The sequence below is a fragment of the Camelus ferus genome, chromosome 11, assembly GCF_009834535.1.
Source record: "Camelus ferus isolate YT-003-E chromosome 11, BCGSAC_Cfer_1.0, whole genome shotgun sequence".
NCBI classification, from domain to species: domain Eukaryota; kingdom Metazoa; phylum Chordata; class Mammalia; order Artiodactyla; family Camelidae; genus Camelus; species Camelus ferus.
This window is the reverse complement of record NC_045706.1, coordinates 61574445-61590466: the sequence shown is the minus strand read 5'-3', so window position 1 is coordinate 61590466 and position 16022 is coordinate 61574445. Positions and strand designations below refer to the sequence as shown.

Genomic DNA, 16022 nt, shown 5'->3' with positions numbered 1-16022 from the left:
TTGTCTCTGAGATGGACAGGTTGCCTGTGCCTTGTGGGGTTGATCAAAAGCATTCATGTACACAGATAGGCTTGTACATTGCAAAGCTTCTCAAATGCCAGTCAGTTATTTTTCATGATTTTTGCCACATCTTCAACCATCTGTTCACTGTTTATGTATTTTTCTGTAAAGAGAATTTAAATTGAAAATTCAATGGAAAATTTAAAAAAAAACCCAGCATTTTGGTCAATAGCAATATCGAGGAAATCATGGATTTAATGCTCTAGTTCATTTTTTAACCCTGTTACACACTGACACAAATTTATAGTCAGTTCATACCCTATCTGCCTTTGACCCAAATCATTTTGTTCCAGGCTTTAGGAAAGGTGGCGTTACTAAAGCCCATCTTATGGAGGAGTTGGCTTTGGGGCGCGAGTAACCTGAGCTGAAACGATTTCAGCAGGGCCCCTGATTTTCCTCCCACCCCTCAGGACGTTTCTTCCCCAGCTTACTTTTAATTCTTCACAGGTGGAAAACATGACCTCATGTCTGGTTTAGGATCCTAGAAGCGGTGAGCTTTGCTGTGTGGCTGGAGCTGACAGTGTTTGCTTGAAGTGGCTGATTGAGGAAAGAAAACTGTAAGAATGAGCAAGGGAACGTTCAGGGGCCAGGGCAGTGGCCGGGCAGCTTTGTCAACGACATCAGCAGGAGGGACCGGGAGACAACAATAAAACACACTTGACACAGCAAGAGCCCGTCCTGGGAGCAGGAGCCCTCAGAGCTTGGCTCGGGACCCTGTCCAGCCAGCCTGACCACAGCTGACCACTGCAGAATCCGATTTCTCCCAGAATGTGCCTCCACCTGCCGGTGCCAGGGACCCCACGTATGGTCCATGCTCATGGTGGGGCACCAGCGTGGACCCCCCCCCCCCACCAGGCACAAAACACACCCTGAGAACTCAGCCTGAGCTTCACCAGGAGCTCAGGGTCTGCGTGAGCAGGAGCTGGCATCTTTCTGGGGGGACGAGCCCAGGCAAAGTAAGTGACCACTCTCTTCCAGTCCAAGAGCTGTGAGCTGCGTGGAAAGAATGTGAATGAAGACACAATTCTAAATGTAGAATCACGGACGCTATGTGAGCCGGCTCCCTCATCGTCCAGAAAAACAAGATCCGCTTGTGCATTCTGCAAGAGCATAAATAACGCTGTCCTCAGGTGGCGGGCTATCGCGTCCCCTCCTTGCGGTGACTTCATTGGCCCCGACTCTTCGCAGAACCTCTGGAACGTAGTGGGAGCTGCCCAGCTGCCTGACGGCGTGGGTGAAAATGGCCTCGCCCTTGCCGGGTCATGCGTGACACTGGCTAACTTCATTTTGCTGCTGATCAACTCGGTTCTGCCTCTGTATTCATTCCAAAACTGGTCAGGAGGGCAATGCGGAAGGGGTCTTTCAGGCCAGTTTCTGGTTCTGGGTGTTTCAAGTTCACATCCTTGCAGATGACATGAGGCAACTCCCCTGTTTCTTCCACTTCTGCCTCGTGATCTTGAACTGCCTCTCAGAGAGCTCTTCACTAGTGCTTGGTTTCCTTGGGGAATCCTTTCCACAAATGTTTTCAGGAGGTTGGTGCATTTCCTGGGCTTCATAATAATAATAATAACAACAAAAGAGTAATACTGGTGAACACATATAAACGTTTTACTCTGTGCTCTGCACTATTCTGAGTCGTTAGGTAAATTAACCTACACACAGTACATTCTACCTAAGGGCCCAGCGTTATTTTGTTATGGCCTGCCAGGGAGCTAGAGAAAGATGAGATGGGGGAACCGATATTTCCCCAGGACCCATGATGTGCCAGGCACTGTCTACTCTCTCTCACTAAATCTTTCCTATGTGGAATGACCATTCATGCCCCCGCTTTCCAGGTGAGGAAACTGAGGCTTGCAGAAGTCCTGGAGTCAGGAGGAGCTGGTGGAGCTGTGCTCTAGTCTCTGGAGCACAGGCCAACTAATGTTTTCTGTAAAAGGCTGGAGAGTAAATGTTCTCAGCTTTGAGGGCCAAGTGGTCTTTGTCACAACTGCTCCGCTCAGCCAGGGAAAGCAGAGATCTCTGTAGATGAATAAGTGGGGCTGTGTTCCAATTGTATGTTATTTATGGACACAGAGATGTGAATTTCATGTAATTTTCACATATCACAAAATATTCTGGTTTTGATTTCCCCCTCAACTATTTAACTATGTAAAAACCATTCTTAGCTCATGAGGCTGTACAGAAACAGGGGTGGGACAGATTTGGTTCACAAGCCATAGTGTGCCGACCCTTGAGCCACTCCATCCACTTCAGTCCCAATAAACAACATGTGGCTAATGGGCACTCCAAACCTAGGTTTCAAAGACTTGGTACCAAAAAACAAAACAAAACAAAACAAAACCATAAAGTAACTTCTTAGTAATATTCTGTATTGAATATTATGTTGAATCCAAGTTGAAATGGTAATACTTTAACTATTTTGGCTCTAATAAAATATACTACAATAGCCAAGACATGGAAGCAACCTAAATTTTCATTGACAGATGACTGGATAAAGAGGATATGGTATGTATACACAATGGAATACTACTCAGCCATAAAAAGGAATGAAATAATGCCATCTGCAGCAACACAGATGGACCTAGAGATGATCATACTAAGTGAAGTAAATCAGACAGGGAAAGGCAAATATCATATGATATCACTTATATGTGGACTCTAAAATATGATATAAATGAACTTATTTATAGAACAGAAACAGACTTCCCCAGTTACCAGAGGGGAAAGGTTGGTGGGGGGAATAAATTAGGAGTTTGGGATTAGCAGATACAAACTACTATGTACAGAATAAACAACAAGGTCCTACTGTATAGCACAGGAAACTATAGTCAATATCCTGTAACAAACCATAATGGAAAAGAATATGAAAAAGAATATATATGTATCTGTATAACTGAATCACTTTGCTGTATACCAGAATCTAACACAACAGTGTAGATCAACTATACTTCAATAAAAAAAAAGAAAGATTGTTTTCACATGTTTCTTGTGGCTTTTTTCGTGTGGTTACAGGCAAATGTAAAATGACACATGTATTTCTCATAGACAGTGCTGGGCTAGCTCTTCTCCTGGTCGTGGACCCTCTCCCTCACTGCCATGAGACCTCCATGCCCAAGAGGCCAGTCCGTTCCTGGGATCAGGGCTGATGTGCTCATGGTGGACACGTCTCACCTTCTCCGTCATCAACTGCTCAGAGTTCAGACAGGAACTTTGTATTCCTAGATCACTAATATTGCTGTTCCTACTGGCTTCTACCATTATCTGTAAAATACTGGCACTTAAGAAATTAAACTTTCTGCTAAGGAAGAAAAAGTGCTGTTAGCCACCTACCGTTTTTCAAGCACCTACTGGATGCCGGGTTAGTTGTCTTGTACACTGTGTGTATTTTGATCCTCGCAACCAGCCTGGGAGGAAGCCATGCCTATCTCTATTTCCAGATGCCGAACAAGGTCAAAGAGATGAAATCCCTTGCCCCAAATTATATAATTGGCCACAGAGCTGGTCTCAAATTCAGGTGTTCCTGTCTCCTTGGACTGCGTTTTTCCCCCCTGGTGCCATAATCGTTAAAATACCTTGGGAGCAGGGTCTTCCTGGAAGAATTGCAGCAATGTGGTGGGAGGATCACACAGAGCAGCCTGACTGTGGGGGAAGAAGGTCCTGAGGCAGGGCTGGAGTGCACAGCCCAAGTGAGGTCTCTTGAGGTCCTGCACCCCCAGGCATTGCCTGCTGTCTTCCCCCAGCAGCACCTGGGGAAGAAGGCTTTTGTTTGTCTTACATCCATTTCTGGCACAGCATTAGCATGATCGTTTTGACCTCAGAGAAGGAGCAAGGTAAGAATCACTTCTTACACTGGCTCCAGCCACCTGCCTCTATCCAGCCCCAGGACCTTTGCAGCTGCTGACCCTCTGCTGGGAGCACTCTGCCCCTATGTTTACACAGCTGCTTCCTTCTCCCCATTCAAACATCAACTCAGGGGTCACTTGCTCAGAGAGCCTTTTTCTGACCATCCCATCTAAAGACCCTCAGCCTCTATCATTCCATGCTGTTTAGGGAACCTCTCCCTTCTTTGGTCCTGGGGTTGTGCCCTGTCTACATCCTTCCACGAATGCAAGCTCCAAGGACACTTTCACTTTTTCTGCCTTGTTCTCCCCTGCACCTGCTATGTGCTAGTGAATGCAAGGGGAGCTCTGGAGGTGAGGGAGGGGGGCTCAGGACTGCCTCATGCCTCTCCCTGCCATTATGGACTCAGAGTGCTGGGCTTTCCTTCAAGCGGTGGTTCCCAAATCACCTGGAGGGCTGGTGAAAACACAGATTGTTGGAGCCCTCCCTCAGAATGTGCATTTTTTTGAGAGCAGGGATGTGATTTTATTTTATTTCATTTTATTTTTTTATTGGGGTGTAATCAGTTTACAATGTTGCGTTAATTTCTGGTGTACAGAAAAGGGATTCATTTATACATAAATATATATTCCTTTTCATATTCTTTTTTATTATAGGCTATTACAAGTTATTAAATATTGTTCTCTGTGCTATACAGTAGGACCTTGTTGTTTATCTATTTTATATTATAGCCTTACCATATGATCCAGCAATCCCACTCCTGGACATATATCAGGAGAAAACTCTAATTTGAAAAGACACATGCATCCCAATATTCACAGCAGTGCTATTTACAATAGCCAGAACTTGGAAGCAACCTAAATTTCAATTGGCGGATGATGGAATACTACTCAGCCATAAAAAGAATAAAATAATGCCATTTGCAGCAACGTGCATGAACTTGGAGATCATCATACTAAGTGAAGTAAGCCAGAAAGAGGAAGGGAAAAATACCATATGCTATCACTTGCATGTGGAATCTAAAAAAAATAACACAAATGAACTTATTTATAAAACAGAAACAGACTCACAGACACAGAAAACAAATGTATGGTTCCCGGGTGGAGGGGCTTGGAGGGATAAACTAGGAGTTTGGGATTTGCAGATACTAACTACTATATATAAAATAGAATGTGCGTTTCTAACTAATTTCAGGATGATGCTGACACTGCTGGTGCAAGGACCGCACTTGGAGCAGGAAGCACTCGTGCTGCTGGCTGAGCTGGGCTGGCTCCGCTCCTCCACTGTTGCTTCAGGTGATTTACTGCAAGCTGCTGCCCTTGTCAATTCAACCAATATTTACTGAGCACTCCGTGTGTCCCAGGCACTACTGAGGGCCTTCACCTTTGTTACCGCCCTTGTCCTTACTGCGTCTTGGAGATACATTCACAGGTGAGAGAGCAGAGGCGTAAGAAGCCAAGCAAACGGCCCAAAGTCACAGAACCAGGAGAAGGTGAGGCTGGGGCTTGAATTCAGGGATTCGTTCAGCCCAAGTGAGTTCCCATCCTGTCCTGCTGTCTCTCTGAGATCTTGCCTCCCAGTAGCCTTTGGTGTGGGTCACAGGTGTCAGGTAGATCCAGCTGTCCCCTTTCCACTCCTTCTCTGTTGATGCTTGGCAGGGCCATACAGAACTTCTGGAGGCACAGCCAGGAGAGTCTGATTAGTGAAGCAGCCAAGACGAAAGAGTTTGGCCTCAGAGATATAAAGGTTCTCTTCCCAGATCGACCACATAGCAGCTGTGTGACCTTGGGCATATGATTTGATTTCGTCAGACTTTCATTTGCTACTTACTTTAAATGAGATGATGCAAATGCTTAGCACAGGTAGCCACACAAGGATGGGTACCATAAGCTGATGAAGCTGTTCTGTTGTAATTCTGATTGCCTTGGCTGTAGGAGGGCAAGAGCTGATCTGCAGGGACTGAAAAACCTGGGAGCTTGGGGCTGAGGAGGTGGTGAGAGGAGGACAAGAAGCTGGGATCCACTTCACAGTGGAGTACTATGCAGCTATAGAAAGGGACAAGGGGCCTCTCTCCAACCTTACAGGGAGCAATTCCCAGGGCAACGGGGAGAAACAGGGGTGTCTCATGTGATGTTATAATTTACTTATGGAGGAGAGGATACAGATGCATGGGCATTTATATATATTTGCTTAGATTAAAGGAAAACAATAAAAAAATAGGCCCCAAACTGAAATGGTTACCTCTGGGGACAGGAGCGCACAGGTGTAAGAATGAGAGTAGGAGCTAGACTTCTCCAAGCCTGCCTTGTTTGTTAGGTTTGACGTGGAGCCATGTAAGTCCCTTAGAGAATTATCAAACTAAATCAAATCAAAGCTTAACAAAAGAGGTGGTCTCTAAGAATTGACAGCAAAATGAAACAAATGACCTTAATATGTAGGTGGCATAATTTCATAAAGGGGAATTATTTCAAATGATTTTAAAATACATTATTTTGTCTTAATATCCATAAGGAAGATACGTCGTAATATAAAATGAACTGTAAAGTAAAACCCTAAACTGTTTTCAGAAACATAGATAAATATAAATAAAATGAAATAGGAAGTGTGTTAATATCATTAGAAAGCAAGTTTTTTTTAGTGTTAGAGAAAAAGGATGAAAATATAAAATCAAATGGTAAGTAAGCCTCAGCACCTATATATTTGATATCAATATAAAAAGATTATATAAAATCAAATACATGAAAATGTAGTATCAAGAAACACTTTCTCTTAAAAAAGAAAAGGATTTCCTACTGAACAGGCCTAGAGACAGTAACGAACGTGACAGCAATGACTCTCTTTTGCACCAAGATTTTTGTCTCTGAATATGATTTCTTGTTAAAAAGAACAAACATTCCCTGATCTGGAGCTGAAAATGTGTAAGAGGAGTCCGGAACCCCTTGTCACATGGAAGGCAGGGAGCCTGAGAGAGATTGTCGGGATGACATCAGAACAAGTAAGGAGCCGACTTGGAAGAGATTCTCACCCACAACAGATGGACCACTTTGTACATTAGTACAAGTAACAGCCTCGGTGGATTGAAACACACTGAATATGTCTAAACGCATGAGTTCATAATGATACTGAAAAGACAACAACTCAGACAACCTTCCATGGTCCCCTTGGAGGGTCCAGGGAGCAGCTTTATTCCCCTGAAAAGCTGAGCAGGGTCAGGTACCTCACCTGACTTTGCTGTATGAACTATCCAAATAGTCCAAAGTGAAGATGGATGAAGGAGAGTTTCTCTAGTAAAGAAGGAAGAGTAAAACTAGAATAATATCATTTTTCAAACCCCTGACCAAAAAAATGGCCTCAAGACGTCTCCTTTTAAAAACACACATCACCCAGGAAGCCAAAAAAAAAAAAAAAAAAAAAAAAACCTAACTCAGAACAAGACTCTAACTCTGAATTTAACTAATAGATTATAGCGATGACTGTTCCTATAACAGAAGAAACTGTTAAATGACACCATGAGGAAGCAATTAGCAAAACCTGGGGCTTGGACAACTTTATGGGACAAATGACCAATTTCTTTAACAAATAAGCCTTTGAAATCAAAGCAGGTGGGACCTATTGATTAAGAGACACTAAAGAGACACAGTGTTTAAATGCCATAGATAGACCCTCTTTGGATGCTCATTCCAAAAAACCGTCCACAGCAAACATTTATAAGACCACTTGGAGGTCTGCAGGCTGCCTGAATACTTGATGATATTCAGGAATTACTGCTAACATTTTAGCTGTGTTAATAGTATGTTGCAAAAAGAAGCTTTATTATTTAGCAAGACCCACACTAACATTTATGAATGAAATGATTGAAATCTGGGACTTACTTCTGAGTAATTCCGTGTATGGGGAAATGGGTGGGAGTATATGAAACAAGATTTTTGAAATTGGGCCTTTGTTATACTATCTTCTGAACTTTTGTGTACATTTGAAATGTTTCATAATTAAAAAAAAAAAAAGTAGAAACTTCCCTGCGGCAGGAAGGAAAGGGTCAGAGGGAGTTGTAGGGGAGGTCGGAGATCCTGGGGAAGGAGAGAGACTCAGCAGGGAGTCAGAGGACACTGGCAGGCTCGCTGGGAGCCAGGGCGAGATCTGAGACTGTCCCCAGGGCCACATGGCAAAGGATGTGGCACCTGGGCCCGCCTGGCCCGTCCCTTAGACTCCAGTCTGTCTGGTAACCTCACTTAGGGTTATTTGATATAAAGTGGCTTCAGAGAGGCCAACATCTCTACAAATATTGGCAGGGACACAAAACACCAGAAACAATTAAACGTTCAATTTTAGAGTTTGGTTGACTAAATCTGTACTTAAAAATTGAGACATTAAAATAGAAGAAAATATTTATGGAAGCTTGTTAAGTAGCTGAGTTAAACAAATGGAGTCTATATACCCATGTAAATTTTTTTAAACTGTAAAAATGTAGTCGTGGGAAGAATGTTCTCAAATCACATATCGCCAAGCATTAGGTAAAAAGACACCGAAAGCCAACGAATGTTGTTTTGTAAGCAGAATGTGTGCATGCGTTGAATTTTTTCCTTTTATTTATTCATTTATTTTTTAGTAATAATGCATCTTTCATTGAGATGATTTGCAGCAGGGTGAAGAAAACCTGTTTCTGCTTTTGACAAGAGATTATAGTTGGACCAACTTGCAGGGAAATCTGAGCCCACTGAGACACTTTCCGTCACCCCGCCCCACACGCCCTGCAGGAGCCACCTTCGCCTGGCCAAGGTGGGTGGCTAATTTCACCCGTGACGTGAACACCCCTGGAATGGATGGATGGGGTGGTGGAGCTAAAAATACCCCAGTGCAGGGGGAGTTTCTCTAGAAAGTCCGGAGCTGTCTACTTTCTCCCGAGGGCCAGGGAAGTCACTCTCCAGTGGCCAGTGCTATGATGTGGTGACCATGGCTCAGGCAAAAGCTGCTTCTTGAATCCTTGCACATGCAAAGGTCCCTTTAGAGGCATTGTCTTTGCCACAGAGGGTCACCTCGGGCCCCAGGAGGGAGGCAGGGATGCGCACAACCACAGAAGAGATGCCGGGCTCACTAGCCATCAGTCTCATCAGAGCTCTGGCTTCTTGGAGGAACGAGGGTGTCAAGACCTCTCCCCGCCCCTCGGCTCCACCAAAGGACGTTCTTTTGCGTTGTCCTGTCCTCTAAAGTGCACAGAGCAGGAGGCAGACACCCACGACAGGACTGGGACTGGCACAGGTGTCTTGCGAGGCTGGGACAGAGCCAGACTGTACACTCTCTGATGAGCAGCTCTGAGAACCATCTCTCGTCCAGGTTTGCACTCTGAGGTTCGGGTCCCAACTCCCCACCCCTGCCTGCAGAAGCTTCCAGAGGCCCAGATTCAGAGAGATGTGAGGCTTCTACACGACTTCCTGGGCATCCACTAGTCTCTGTTCTGTTGGCATGAACGGTGCCGTCTGGTGGGCAGAGGGCTCCCCATCGCTTCAGGGGGTGCTGGCTCTCATCTAGCCCTCAGAGGGGGGGCGCAGCAGCCTTGCCACCCTCCACTTCCCTGCACAGGGAGCAGGGTCTTAGGGACTTCTGGAGGTCACATGACAAATCTAGCAGATAACAGAACTTGTGGCAGACCCCAGGCACCCCACAATTTGGCCGCGGGCTTTCTGGCTCTTCCCTAGCCTTCCTGGGGGAACCAGCACACCCCTTTCCTTTCATAGCCCTCACTCTCAGCCTTAGACTCCAGATTCGTCTAGTGTGGCCTATGGCCAGATGGGATCCAAAAGTCTGAAGGAGGGTTTTTTTCTAAAATAATTTGGATTGGTTAGCAGCCTTTAAAAACCGGGAGATTTGGGAGTGACAGTGGCATTTCTGACTCTTTTTAATGGAAGATCAAGCACCCTCACGTGGCATTCCTGCTCGGGGGCAGGAGCTGGGGCTGAGCGGGGCTGCCCCTTCAGGCAGGGCATGTGCCCTCCTGCTGCCAACCGGCTAACTTTATCGTTTACATCACCTGCCAGGACTATTTGCAACTTCATTCGGAGCAGGGGACGGCTCAGGCTGTGCTGGAGAGAAATAACTGGTCCCCAGTTAGCTAACCCATCTCAGTGTGTCCCCTAAAGCCAGTGGGTGGGGCCAGACCTGCCCTGACACCTTCCTCGCCGCCGGACACCCCTGAGCACTCAGAGAACTAGAAGCCGTGTTGAGCTGAACTAAATCTTGAAGAACACATAAACCAAGAAACCAGGAAGTGTTCTGCCGGCATGAATGAATACTAAATAAGGCTTATCTCCAGATACATTTACCTGCTGTGAGCAGATACGTCTCCGTGAAATATGAAATCCACCCAAATTTATTAAAACCGCCTGCGTAGAAGTGGGAGCTCAAAGCTAGCAGGCCTCCCTTAGAGGCTCGTGATTATTATGGCATTATTTATTTATCTCCTACCCTAAGACAGACATGATGTAATCCAGTAATTAAGATTGTTATGATTGAATATTTATTAAGAACCTACAATAAGCCAGTCACTGAGCCACGGAAAATGAGCCTCTGCCCCCCCACCCCCCAGAGCTGCCATCTTGCTGCCACAGGGCGCTCAGCAACTCTCCGAGGGAAGTGGGGGGGGAGTTTAATGGATTTTGTCTTCCCTAAGCAAGTCTGAGAGAAATGACGCTGATCAGAAATTGGACCCCGTTTAGTCTCGCTGTTCAATCGGAGTGAAATGAAAACGATCCATCGCTGGCTCAGAAAAGAGATGGGTGGGCAGAGGGGCTGAACCCCCCAAACGCCTCTTCCTGGGAACGAGGCTTCTCAGAACCCAGCGGTGGGCCGGGCAGTGGTCTCCCCTGCCCCCTCTGCCCCGGGGCCCACAGGCGTGGGCAGCATCATCTGCGTTTTTAACTCACGCCTCAGGCTCAGATTGTGTTGCTGGGGCGGGGGCTGCAGAGCGAAGGACACACAGCTTCCCTGAAAGCCAGTCCCCAGATGAGGTCCTGCCCGGAGCATCCTCCATCTGCATCCCACCCCACCACCCCATCCCACTGCTCCAAAACAGCCTGTGAAAAGTCAGACTCTCCCTTCCCGTCTTTCCCCAGGAAAGGACCTGCTGGGTGAAGAGCTCTCGGCTCCCAGGCTTCTCCCAGCCCCGGTGCCTGGCCACCGTTTCAGAGGGAAACAGGAAATGAATGAACGAAAGTGACAAGGGGTCAATGAACGCAACGCCATCGTGTACGTGTGCCCGGCATTGATATGTGAACTTCTGTGACCGACATTCTTCATTTGCAGTTTTTCCCCAGCAGGTTATTTCTGTGCTTGGGAAGAGAGTGGAGTGTCCCTTGGGTTCTCCGGTGCCTCTGGTAGGAGATGTTTTGAAAACTGACACGTGCCTGTCACGCTCCCCTTAGCAGGAGTCCTGACTCTTACATTTGGTTCGGAAAACGTCCACTGTATCGTGGAGGAGATCTTCCTTGTTTCTACAAAGTGGCAGTTTTGTTTTTTTCTTAATGTTGTGATTTTTAAAAGTTGTGGTGAAATACACACAACATAAAATGTCCGGTCTTTACGATTGTTAAGCATACAATTCTGTGGCGTTAAGTACATTCGTGCTATTGTGCAACTATCGCCGCTATCTGTCTCCAAAACTTTCCCATCATCCCAAACTGAAACTCAGTATTTATTCAGCAATAACTTCCCATCCCCTTCTCTCCAGCCCCTGGCAACCACCATTTCATTTTCTGCCTCTATGAAGTTGACTACTCCAGGTAACTCATCTGAGTGGAATCATCCAGTATTTGTCTTTTTGTGACTGACTGGTTTATTTTGCTTAGTATCATGTCCTCAAGGTTCATTCACGTTGGACCATGTATCAGAATTTCCTCCCTTTGTAAGGCTGAATATTATTCCATTGCGTGTATATGGCGTATCTTGTTTATCCACTCATCCATCAGTGTACACTTGGGTTGCTTCCACCTTTTGGCTACTGTGGATAGTGCTGCTATGAACATGAATGTCCAAATGTCCGTTCAAGATCTTGCTTTCAGTTCTTTTGGGTATACGTGCAGATAGTGGAATTGCTGGACCTTATAATTTCATTTTGAATTTTTTGAGGACCCGTCATACTGTTTTCCATGGCGGCGGTACCATTTTACCTTCTCACCAACACTCATTGGGTTCCAATTGCCCCACATCCTCACCAACACTTTTTCTTTTCTTTTCTCTTCTTTTCTTGTTTTTTTCTAGTAGCCATTCTAATGGGTGTGAGGTGGTCTCTCTTTGTGGTTTTGATTTCCATTTCCTTAATGATTAATGATGAGCATCTTTTCAAAAAAATATCAGTTTTTGAAGAAGCATCCGATGTGACTTCATGAGTTTTCATTTTCCACAAGCGCCTGCACGCTGGACCAGTGGAGGAGGTTGTAACCACGTCTCTGGGTGGGCATGCTGCTGCAAAGGTGAGACCCTGGGAAGGTGTGCCAGCTGTCCTGCCTCCTCCCTTCAGCACGGGGCCAGCCGTGCACCACGATCACCTGGGGAGCATTAAACATCGCGATGCTGCACCCCACCCCTTATACTTCTGTTTTTATGGGTCTGAGGCAATGCTCAGCCACACATGGGGGATGGTTACAAAGCTTCCTATGTAAATCTGATGTGTGTAAATCCCACTGTGTCAAGTTGTGCTTTTGCTTCCTTGGTGCAGAAGCCTTTGGGGACAGAGATGGGACGTAGCTGCCTGTGTAGAAGTGGATGAGTGCCTTGCTTTGGGCAGGTGTCTCCGGTGCTGACGATGAGGGCCACACAGAAGTTCACTTTAGGTCTTCTTTGTCACTCACCCTGATGCCATAAGAAACCCCCAAAGTCTGGCTCCCAGGTCTTACAGGGTATCAGTTACTAGGCTGGGAGATACGTCGTCCTTGTGTCCCAGAAGCTTTGGCTTACTATCCCCATCTCCACTTGGAGGGGACATGGGCCACTTGCCTTCACATAACATTTTTGCAGTCTGGAACTAGTGGTCAAGCTGCAGTGTTTCCCAGCCATCTTTGATGGTAAGACTGATCTGCAGGCTTGTTCCATTATGAATTACCAAGCCCCTCCCTTGGAACATCTAATTTGATAAGTCTGGGTTGGGGCCAAAGAATCTGTGTTGTTTGGAAACAAGCACCCTAGATGATCTTTATTTGGAGTTAGGAAAAACACCGCCCTGCAGTGTGCCAGGTGGTGGTGAAGGGAGCATTTTCCCTTGGGTGTAGACCCCTGCCCTGCATCATAATAACACGGCTCTCACCGCACACCCCTTCACTATCAGCCAGACGTTCCCCAAGCAGCGACCCTGGACCAGCAGTGTCAGCCTCTGGGAGCGTGTCAGGAAATGCAGAATCTCAGGCTCCACTGAATCAGACACTCTGGGGCCGGGCCCAGAAAGGGCTGTTTTGACAAGCCCTCCAGGGGATTCTTCTGTAACTGCTGGTCTTAACCAAGCATTTTGAGACATTACCTTGTTCACAGCTGGGAAACCAAGTCCTAGAGGCACAGTAGGGACAGAACAACTTGTCCAAAATCAGCCAGTAAAAGAGGGGGCAGAACTGGAACTTAAGCCCAGGGTTCCAGACTGTGGATCCAGGGACCCCGGGACTCTTCCCTGGAGACCACTGGGGTCTGTAAAGGCAGGGCCCGGAGCTGCGAGTGAGCTGAAGCTTCTTATCCCTGATTCTCACTTCACTGCAAGGGATGTGAAAAGCCAGGAATAGGAAGAATGAACAGACAGGACTTTCACCCAAATCAGAGTATGTTTGGGCAATAAACTCACAAACCATCCTCATCTAAAGACAGCCCTCCTGCCACAAACAAAATGCTCCACCAATTAGGGTGCAGCATTCTGAATTACTCTGAAGAGGAAGAACTCTTTAAACAAAGGATTGCGTACGTCAGCACGTCAGACATACAAATGATGTCACCACACAGGGCATCATGGAAAACTGTGGATTCCAGGCAAAGGGGCTGCCATTGACCATAGCTTTAATTTGGAGCAAGATCAAACCACCAGTTCCGGGCCCCACCCTTCAGGACCTATTTTAAAAAAAGATTGCTGTCAAAATGCCAGGTCAGCCCAGAATGGAGAGGAAATCTCCACAGCAAGACTTCAAGGCAGAGCTGTGACCTCAGGGAATGTGTTCCACCTCCTCTAAGGAATGCTGGCCACCCCTCCACACCCCTCCCAACCCTTCCAGACGAAAGGGGGCTGCGCAAGAAAAGAGCTGGCATCTGGCTTTCAGAGTCCAGCTTGGCCTCTTACGACGAGCTCTGTGGGCGTGGGAACTTTATTAATCCACCCTCTGCCTCAATGTTTTTATCTATAAAGTGGGTATAATGATGTCGACCTGGCAGTTTTTGTATAGATTAAGGGAAACAATGCATAATCAATCCTTGGTCCCATACTTAATGCCAGGCTGGCACCAAGTGAGATTTAGAGTGGGTGTGTTTTATCTCTGGTCCTAGAATGAGGTCCCCGGTGTAGACCTTGCCAACGCCATCCATTTAAGCAACAGAGAACAGTACCATTACAGGGCAAAAAGTCAGCACAGTCACCCTTCAGGTCTTCCTGCCCTGGAAAGATGAAAATAGCCCAGTCTTTCATCTATTTTAAGTCCCAATGGAGAGCTTTTTGCCTCCATTTCCCCAGTGTCATTTCCTCCTAATTCACACCCAAGTTGCGTCTTTCCCTTTTGAAGTTCCACTGGGTGGTCCCTTTCCTAAACATCTTCCATATGCACTTACCATATACATGGGGCTGGTGGTGATGATGGGAAATGTGTACGAGTCTGTGCGAATATGTCTGTATTTGTGTGTGTGTGAGGTACCGGCAGGTTTGTGGGCTAGACTCTATTACCGTATTACCAAAAAGAGAACGAGAAACTGATTTCTACTGTTTGGGGGGCTAACTTTCTAAGAATCTTACCCTGAATTCTTTGTTGATGTTATTATGTAGGACATAAAAAATAAAAAGTATCCCCTAAAATGTCTTCAGTATTGAGAGTTTGTTTTATATTCAAGCAATCCTTAAAGGGGTCATGGAACAATATCATGGAAGGTCATCCCACTGCCTCATCCCATAACTGGGGCAACGAAGGCCCCAGGGAGGAAGGAGTCCGGTCCAGGTTCAGTGATGTGGGGATGGCAGTCCTCAGTGCTGGCCTCTTTCCTCCGCCGCACACTTGGGTGAAAATGGCCCTTAGATCTGTTAGAGGCCAAAGCAGGTTCTTTCTGTGGGGTGATCTAATGCATGTAAACTCCATCACTGCCCAGAAATGCCCATTCCCAATTTAAAGCTCCAAAGAGTGCCAAAAATGGGTTTCCAGAGGCAACCACTCACTCATGCAACCTTCCTGTGCCCCTCTGGTTCTGGGTACTGGGGATCCTGATATGCGCACACCGGCCTGGCTTCCACTCTGCCCCCTGCTGGTAGGAGGCTGGCATTGCAGGTTATGTTTTCCCCATCATCAAGGGGGAGTGTGAGAGTGTGTGTGTGTGTGTGTGTGTGTGTGTGTGTATGAAAGCCAGAGAATCTCTGCCCAGGCTCCAAGGCTGCAGGTCACGGGGTGTTCAACGTCGGCAGGAAAACGTGTCTCAGGTACGGGAAGAGGGAGAGTGAGCTAAGGAGGCTTCCGTTGGAGGCCAGCTTGAATTTGGGGTTTTGGGGACGGTTTCAGGGTTGAGAAAACATTAAAATGGTCTCCCCTCCCCGCCCCTTCCCCCAGGAAAAAGTATGTGGACAAGGGAGATGATATCACAAACTTAAAACGGTGAGGAACTCCAACAGCTGGTGAAATAAAAATGTGTATCAGAAATCGAAAGGGCTGAGAAGCAGTCTGCGTTCTCCCTTTGGGGTGAGGGGTCCCTCTTCTTGCCTTTCCTCCTGCTCTTCCTCTCTTCTTGCCTTCTTTCCCAATAAAATGTATTTTCCTCATTAAAGACAATTTGACAATTTGGAGGGGAAAAAAAAAAGAAAGTAGGGGGAAAAAATCCCACCCGGGAAGTTGATAAGGAGGAAGGAGGCTATGCTTGTGTGGAGGCAACGGGTATATAGGAAATCTCTGTACATTCTACTCAATTTTCCT

General features: G+C 46.4%; 1 protein-coding gene across 3 annotated transcripts in view; it reads right to left on the bottom strand.

The window, feature by feature from the left end:
• C11H10orf71 (chromosome 11 C10orf71 homolog) overlaps positions 1-16022 on the bottom strand; it is a 56096-nt gene that overhangs the window by 27903 nt on the left and 12171 nt on the right. The window contains exon 2 of one of the 3 annotated variants that reach the window (XM_014562651.2): positions 492-597. The exons of 1 other annotated variant lie outside the window; for it this stretch is intronic. The gene's annotated coding sequence lies outside the window, so the exon portion shown is untranslated. Of the gene's footprint in view, positions 1-491; positions 734-16022 lie in introns of those variants that run through there. One more of the 3 variants, XM_032491675.1, reaches the window with a different exon arrangement.